This window comes from Tenrec ecaudatus, chromosome 2, assembly GCF_050624435.1.
Source record: "Tenrec ecaudatus isolate mTenEca1 chromosome 2, mTenEca1.hap1, whole genome shotgun sequence".
In the NCBI taxonomy this organism is placed as follows: Eukaryota; Metazoa; Chordata; class Mammalia; order Afrosoricida; family Tenrecidae; genus Tenrec; species Tenrec ecaudatus.
The window spans coordinates 135,816,126-135,822,243 of record NC_134531.1 but is presented as its reverse complement, the minus strand read 5'-3'; the positions used below and the strand labels follow the sequence as shown (position 1 = coordinate 135,822,243).

The 6,118-nt window shown below is 43.1% G+C and overlaps 1 pseudogene; it reads right to left on the bottom strand.

Moving 5' to 3' along the window:
- Positions 1–5,418: 5,418 nt before the first annotated feature.
- LOC142440108 (iron-sulfur cluster assembly 1 homolog, mitochondrial pseudogene) lies at positions 5,419–5,873 on the bottom strand (annotated as a pseudogene).
- Between the last annotated feature and the right edge of the window lie 245 nt (positions 5,874–6,118).

Genomic DNA, 6,118 nt, shown 5'->3' with positions numbered 1-6,118 from the left:
CTAATCAAGATGCTGCCAGTTTGAAACCACCAGTCGCTCAGCTGTGAGATGTGTCCGTCGGCTTCCAGAGGCTTAGTCTTGGAAACCTGCTCTAAGGTTTGCTATGAGCTAGGAATGGACTCGTTTGTCATCTTTTAAAAAAAATCACCACTCTAATCTTGAACTCACATGACTTAATTTACTTGCCCAAACAACTTAATGATGGAGAGTTTGGTGTGCCCATTTACAGATTAAAAAAACTTAGGCACAAAGAGGGAAAGAAACTCACAAAGGTCACTTAGGATCACTGAAGGTCATTTTTATTTGTTCAGTGCTCATTATATTTGAGATATGACGCTACGTGCTTTACAGCAATTGCTTTATTTATTACAGTATCTATCATATTTTGCTAGGAAGATGTTAATGACTTTCAGAGAAATCAACAACTTTTCAGAACTTATACTAAGGTGAGATAGAATCAGAACTCAAATTCACAGCTTTCTGCTTCAAGAGCTCAGAATCTTTCAAACATTTTATACTTTTTTCTTTTTACAGTGCTCATTTTCAGATAAGCTTTAGAATAGTCAAAGGGGCAGTTTTTATTACTCCAGGTTTGTGTAGTATTGTCAGTAGCAGTTAAAGTTTTTTTTCCCTCTCTTTGCTATTCCATCGAATTCTTGCTCATTTATGGGGATAGTGATAGGTAATTCAGAGTATTTTTAGGAATACGATGGAATTCTTATTGGAATAACCCTTTTGCAGATGCCTCTGACTTGATCAATAACAGGAACCTGAGAGGCATACTTCCTACCAGCCAATGCTTGCTCTCAGGTTCCAGGCAAATGACCTTGCTTAGGTACTTCCGGGTGGCTGGTCCTATTGGGTTGCTCCTCTGCCACACACATTCCCATGATAAAAGATTGGGTCTCTGACTAAGAAGAAACCCTGGAAGCACATTAGTTAAGTGGTCTGAACTCACTTCACAACCAAGTGGGCAAAAGATTGTCCTGATCTGCTCCTGTAAGGTTTATTGCTTAGCAAACCATATGCAGCAGGTCTACTCTGTCACATGGGGTCACTAGGAGCCAAATATGGATTTGACAGTGCCTAAGGCAAAGAACTTAGCCAAGAAGTAAATTAGTACTATTTTTTGATCACCATGAGGCAAGTTTTTGACAACTCAATCGCTACTGATATAATATTGCACACATTTTAAGTGGATCAATACTTACGCTCATGAAACACACTCTTGAGCAATGGCATCAAGCTCTAGGTTTGGTGCACCCATGTTAAGTCTCTGATGCCAAACATGAAGGTTCACAACACAACTTCAACTTAGGAGAACTGGTGTGCCCAAAAGTACACATGCCCATTCATAGCATGCTAATATGCCAAACCCTGGTGTGTTAGCTTGGGTAGACTAGAGAAACAAATCCAGAGACACTCATATATATGAGTGAGAGAGCTTTATATCAAAGAGCAACTGTATATTGAGAAAACATCCAGCCCAGTCCAGAAGTCTGATCTTAACCCACATGCCTGATACCAGTCTTTAAATTCCTCTTCAGACTCATGCAACATATGCAATGATCACAGGCCAGTAGGTGGAAAATTTTGTGGATCCAGTGGTAGTGGAAGCATTTCCGTGCTAGTATGGGTCTCCATGTGGCTCCTCCAGCTCCAGGGCTCTGGTTCCATCACGTAGCTCCTTGTGGCTTGTCATCAGGAATGTCTTGCAGGGAAAGTATGTGTCCTGCCTCCAGGGAGAAAGACAGGAGTTCCTGGAATCCTCAGGAGAAAGCCATGCCCACATAGAGGCACCATTTGCTACCTGATTGACAGGCTCCACCCCTTCACTCAAGTTGACAGGAGATTATGGAACTACCATACCAGGAAAATTAATAACTAAATGACAAAATTAACTAAATGAATACTGTGAAAGAAAAGTTGGGCATATAACTACTACCATAAAGATGCTAGGTTTGAAATTTTACAACTGGGTTTAAGAGATAGCAGATGTTCTCCACACTGTGAACTGTTTTTGGGAAACTGTCCATGTTCTGCTTCACAAGAACATACATTCCAAAAGAATGAACTGAATTGCTAAGTCGTACTTGCTAGCATAAGCCATTGCTGTATAGTTCTAAAAATAATGCAATACTTCACATAAATGGGTTTTACAAAAAGATTCTTCCAATTCAGAATAAAAGAAAATTAGCATAATCTATATCAAATTACTAAGAATTTTTATAAAAATATGGGTGAGAGAAAACATGTAGGGCATCCATTGACTCCCCCACCTGCCCGAGAGCACAGAGCCCAGGTCACCTACAAAGAAAGGAGGGTGGAAGAGTCCACTTCTGCTCTGAACTTGCAGCCCAAGGAGGGCTGGTCAAAGCCTTCTGCTCCCCAGAAGAGATGGACTTGAAGAGTTTTATCAATGGAAAAGCTGAAGTCACACAGTTAGGTGATGAGAGGAATGGATATAAAAACTGGCAGGTGGCCTCTGTCCTATCCAGCCCTGCAAGGTAGAATTCGGATCATGGTAGTTGGGGGGAGGAAGCATCCAGGATCTGGGGGAAAGCTGTGTTCTTCATCGATACTACCTCACCCCCTAATTAACCCATCTCCTCTCCTAAACCCCTCTATGAGGGGATCTCCATTGGCCGACACTTGGGCCTTGGGTCTCCACTCTGCACTTCCCCCTTCATTTAATATGATATATATACATATATACACATACATATATACATATACACATATATACACATACATACACACACTTATATCTATTTTTTTTTGCATGATGCCTTATACCTGGTCCCTTGGGCACCTCGTGATCGCACTGGCCGGTGTGCTTCTTCCATGTGGGCTTATTTGCTTCTGAGCTAGATGGCCGCTTGTTCACCTTCAAGCCTTTAAGACCCCAGACACTATCTCTTTTGACAGCCGGGCACCATCAGCTTTCTTCACCACATTTGCTTATGCACCCATTTGTCTTCAGCGATCCTATCATGGAGGTGTGCAGTCAATGATATGATTTTTTGTTCTTTGATGCCTGGTAACTGATCCCTTTGGGACCACTCGATCACACAGGCTGGTGTGTTCTTCCATGTGGACTTTGTTGCTTCTGAGCTAGATGGCCGCTTGTTTCTCTTCAAGCCTTTAAGACCCCAGTCACTATCTCTTTTGATAGCCGGGCACCATCAGCTTTCTTCACCACATTTACTTGTTCACCCACTTTGGCTCCAGCCGTTGTGTTGGGAGAGTGAGCATCATAGAGTTCCAATTTAATAAAAGAAGGTATTCATGCATTGAGGGAGTGTTTGAGTAGAGGCCCAAGGTCCTTCCGCCACCTTAATACTTGACCTATAAATATAGACACATAGATCTATTTCCCCATCCTCCTATATATATTTGCATGTACATGTCTTTGTCTAGACCTCCATGAATGCCCTTTGACTCCTAGCTCTTTCCTCCATCTCCGTTGACCTTCCTCCTGCCCTACTACCAAGCTTCATCGCCACCTGGGCTAGAGTATACCTCTTCTCTAAGCAACCTTACCCTTGATCATTTCCCACCAGGCCTGCCACTCCCCCTTCTCTACCATTTGGGGTCCCATGTTTTTCCCTTGTCCCTGGGTTTGTTAACACCACTTCCTTACCCCCCCTACCCCCCCACCCCAAGTCCCCCCGGAACTGTCGGTCCCGTTGTTTTTCATCCAGATAGTTCATTCAGCCTGTCCTATTCAGACAGACCTGTGGAGTCACTAACATGCACGAAAACTAGACAGAGGAAAACAAAGCAACAGCATACAACCAGACAACAAAACAACTAAAACAAACCACTGAAAAAGAACAGAACAAAACAGTTCACAAGAGAAAAGCTTGTAGTTAGTTCAGGGATCGTTTGCTGGCCCTTAGGAGCGTTTTCCAGTCCAGTCTGTTGGGGCACCACGCCCTGGCCCCAAAGTCCACTTTCAGCATTCCCTGGGGACCTTGCCACTCCATTCCCTTGCTGTTCCGCTGCACTTCCCCAGTGATTTGCCTCGGTGTGGTGGGATCAGGTCAGGTGCAATTCCCACACTGTGTCTCCGGTGCTGTCCCCTGTATCGCCCTTAGTCACTGAGGGGCATCATGTCTCATAGTAGGGCCAGCCATGTTGTTCTCTCTGTGGACTGGCTGCTCTACTCAGGAACATCATCATCACGGCCTGGTGGGCCAGGCTGTGCTCCACTCTCTCCTCGGGAATCCAGGGTGGATGATACCCTCAGGACCAAGGGTGTGAGGGACGATGCTGGGAGAGTGGAGGGTGAGTGGCTTGGAAACGGGGAACTGATTACAAGGATCCACATGTGACCTCTTCCCTGGGAGAGGGACAGCAGAGAAGGGGGGAAGGGAGACTCCGGATAGGGCAAGATATGACAAAATAACGATGTATAAATTACCAAGGGCATATGAGGGAGGGGGGAATGAGGAGGGAGGGGGGGGAAAGAGGACCTGATGCAAGGGGCTTAAGTGGAGAGCAAATGCTTTGAGAATGATTGGGGCAGGGAATGTATGGATGTGCTTTATACAATTGATGTATGTATATGTATGGATTGTGGTAAGAGTTGTTTGAGTCCCTAATAAAATGTAAAAGAAGAAAAGAGAAAAAAATGATTAGGGCAAAGACTGTACAGATGTGCTTTATACAATTGATGTATGTATATGTATGAACTGTGAAAAGAATTGTATCAGCCCCAATAAATTGTTAAAATAAAAAAAATTAATAGAAATAAAAAGTGAAAAAAAAAAACAAAAACAAAAAAACTGGCAGGTGGAGTGATGTTCTCCTTTTTGGTACTAGCATCCAGAAGTATTTTGTGCAACAGTTGTAAGAAATCTTTGTCTAAAGCTTCCATCCAAGTGGCTGATACTATTCAAAAGTAAGCAAATGAGGCATCGGCAATGACATTTTTATAAAAATGTGAAAGATAGAAAACAATGTTCTGCCACACTCTGAACAGCAGTCAGAAGAGTTCTTGCCCTTGCATCTTAAGGGCCACCAACCTAGTTGGGGAATGCCAGGGAGTCACACATTTCAAGTCATTTAAGGAAGGCCTAATGTGTGTACACACAGCAAGAGTAGGTTTCCTGAGGTCCTACCAGGAAGGCAACTTGGATGAAACCAGTTAACAGAAAGGTTGCAAGAGTTAAGTGAAAGGCAGGACTTTTTTTTTCCTTTACAGAACAAAATAAGACCCCAAGAGAGCAAAGACATCTCCTTCTCTGTCCCTAAAGGAAGCAACCATCTCTTCTCAAACCCAACACACTGGCTTCATTTTCAAATACACTACTTATATTTTACTTGTAAGACAGGCAGATATTGTGGATCTACACACATGACAGTCATATGATTTCCTTCTAAGCCCGAGATTTCCATGAGCATCCTTGGATCTCACAGCAGAGGAGTTCTGAGGCTGGGGACATCAAAACTCTCTCCTCAGCCACATGCTCCTTCAATGCTTTGGTTACAGAACACAGACTCACTGGAGGATTTATAGTCTCCACCGTCCATTTCTATTCCTACAAGGGTTAGCTGTGCTTTCTTTTGATGACCACTTTGGCACTGTCTTGAACAACTTCTTCATCTGAATATCCTTTTGTCTCTGGATATTCTGAAGTATAATAAAGGCCATTGCAACTCTTGGCTCAAACACCAACTTTCAAACCAATATGTTCAGGCTTATCTTTTAGAAGTTGTTTAATCTTGTGTACTGCTGAAGGTGTCAGGGTGAGGGCATCCCCGGTGGCCTGTGGTTTCCTCTTGTTCACAGCCTAGAGAGGGGCCCAGACAAATGAAGCTTCTGAGCTCCTACTGCTCAACTTCACTCCATGGACACGGCCATACATGCACACTGACACCACAAGCCCCTGTGCATGGCCAAGAAATAAATTAGTTGATTAAATATTTATGCAAAATTTGCTACAAACACTATATAATATCTGCAGATGTTTATCAATGCACAACTTTTGTTTCCTTTCCCTTCTGTTTTTGGGGGCAATATTTCTGATTTTCTGTGAAGCTTGGAAAAGATAAAATGAGCATGCTGTTTAAAATCATACGATCTACTATGTTAGAAAATGAAATGAAGAGA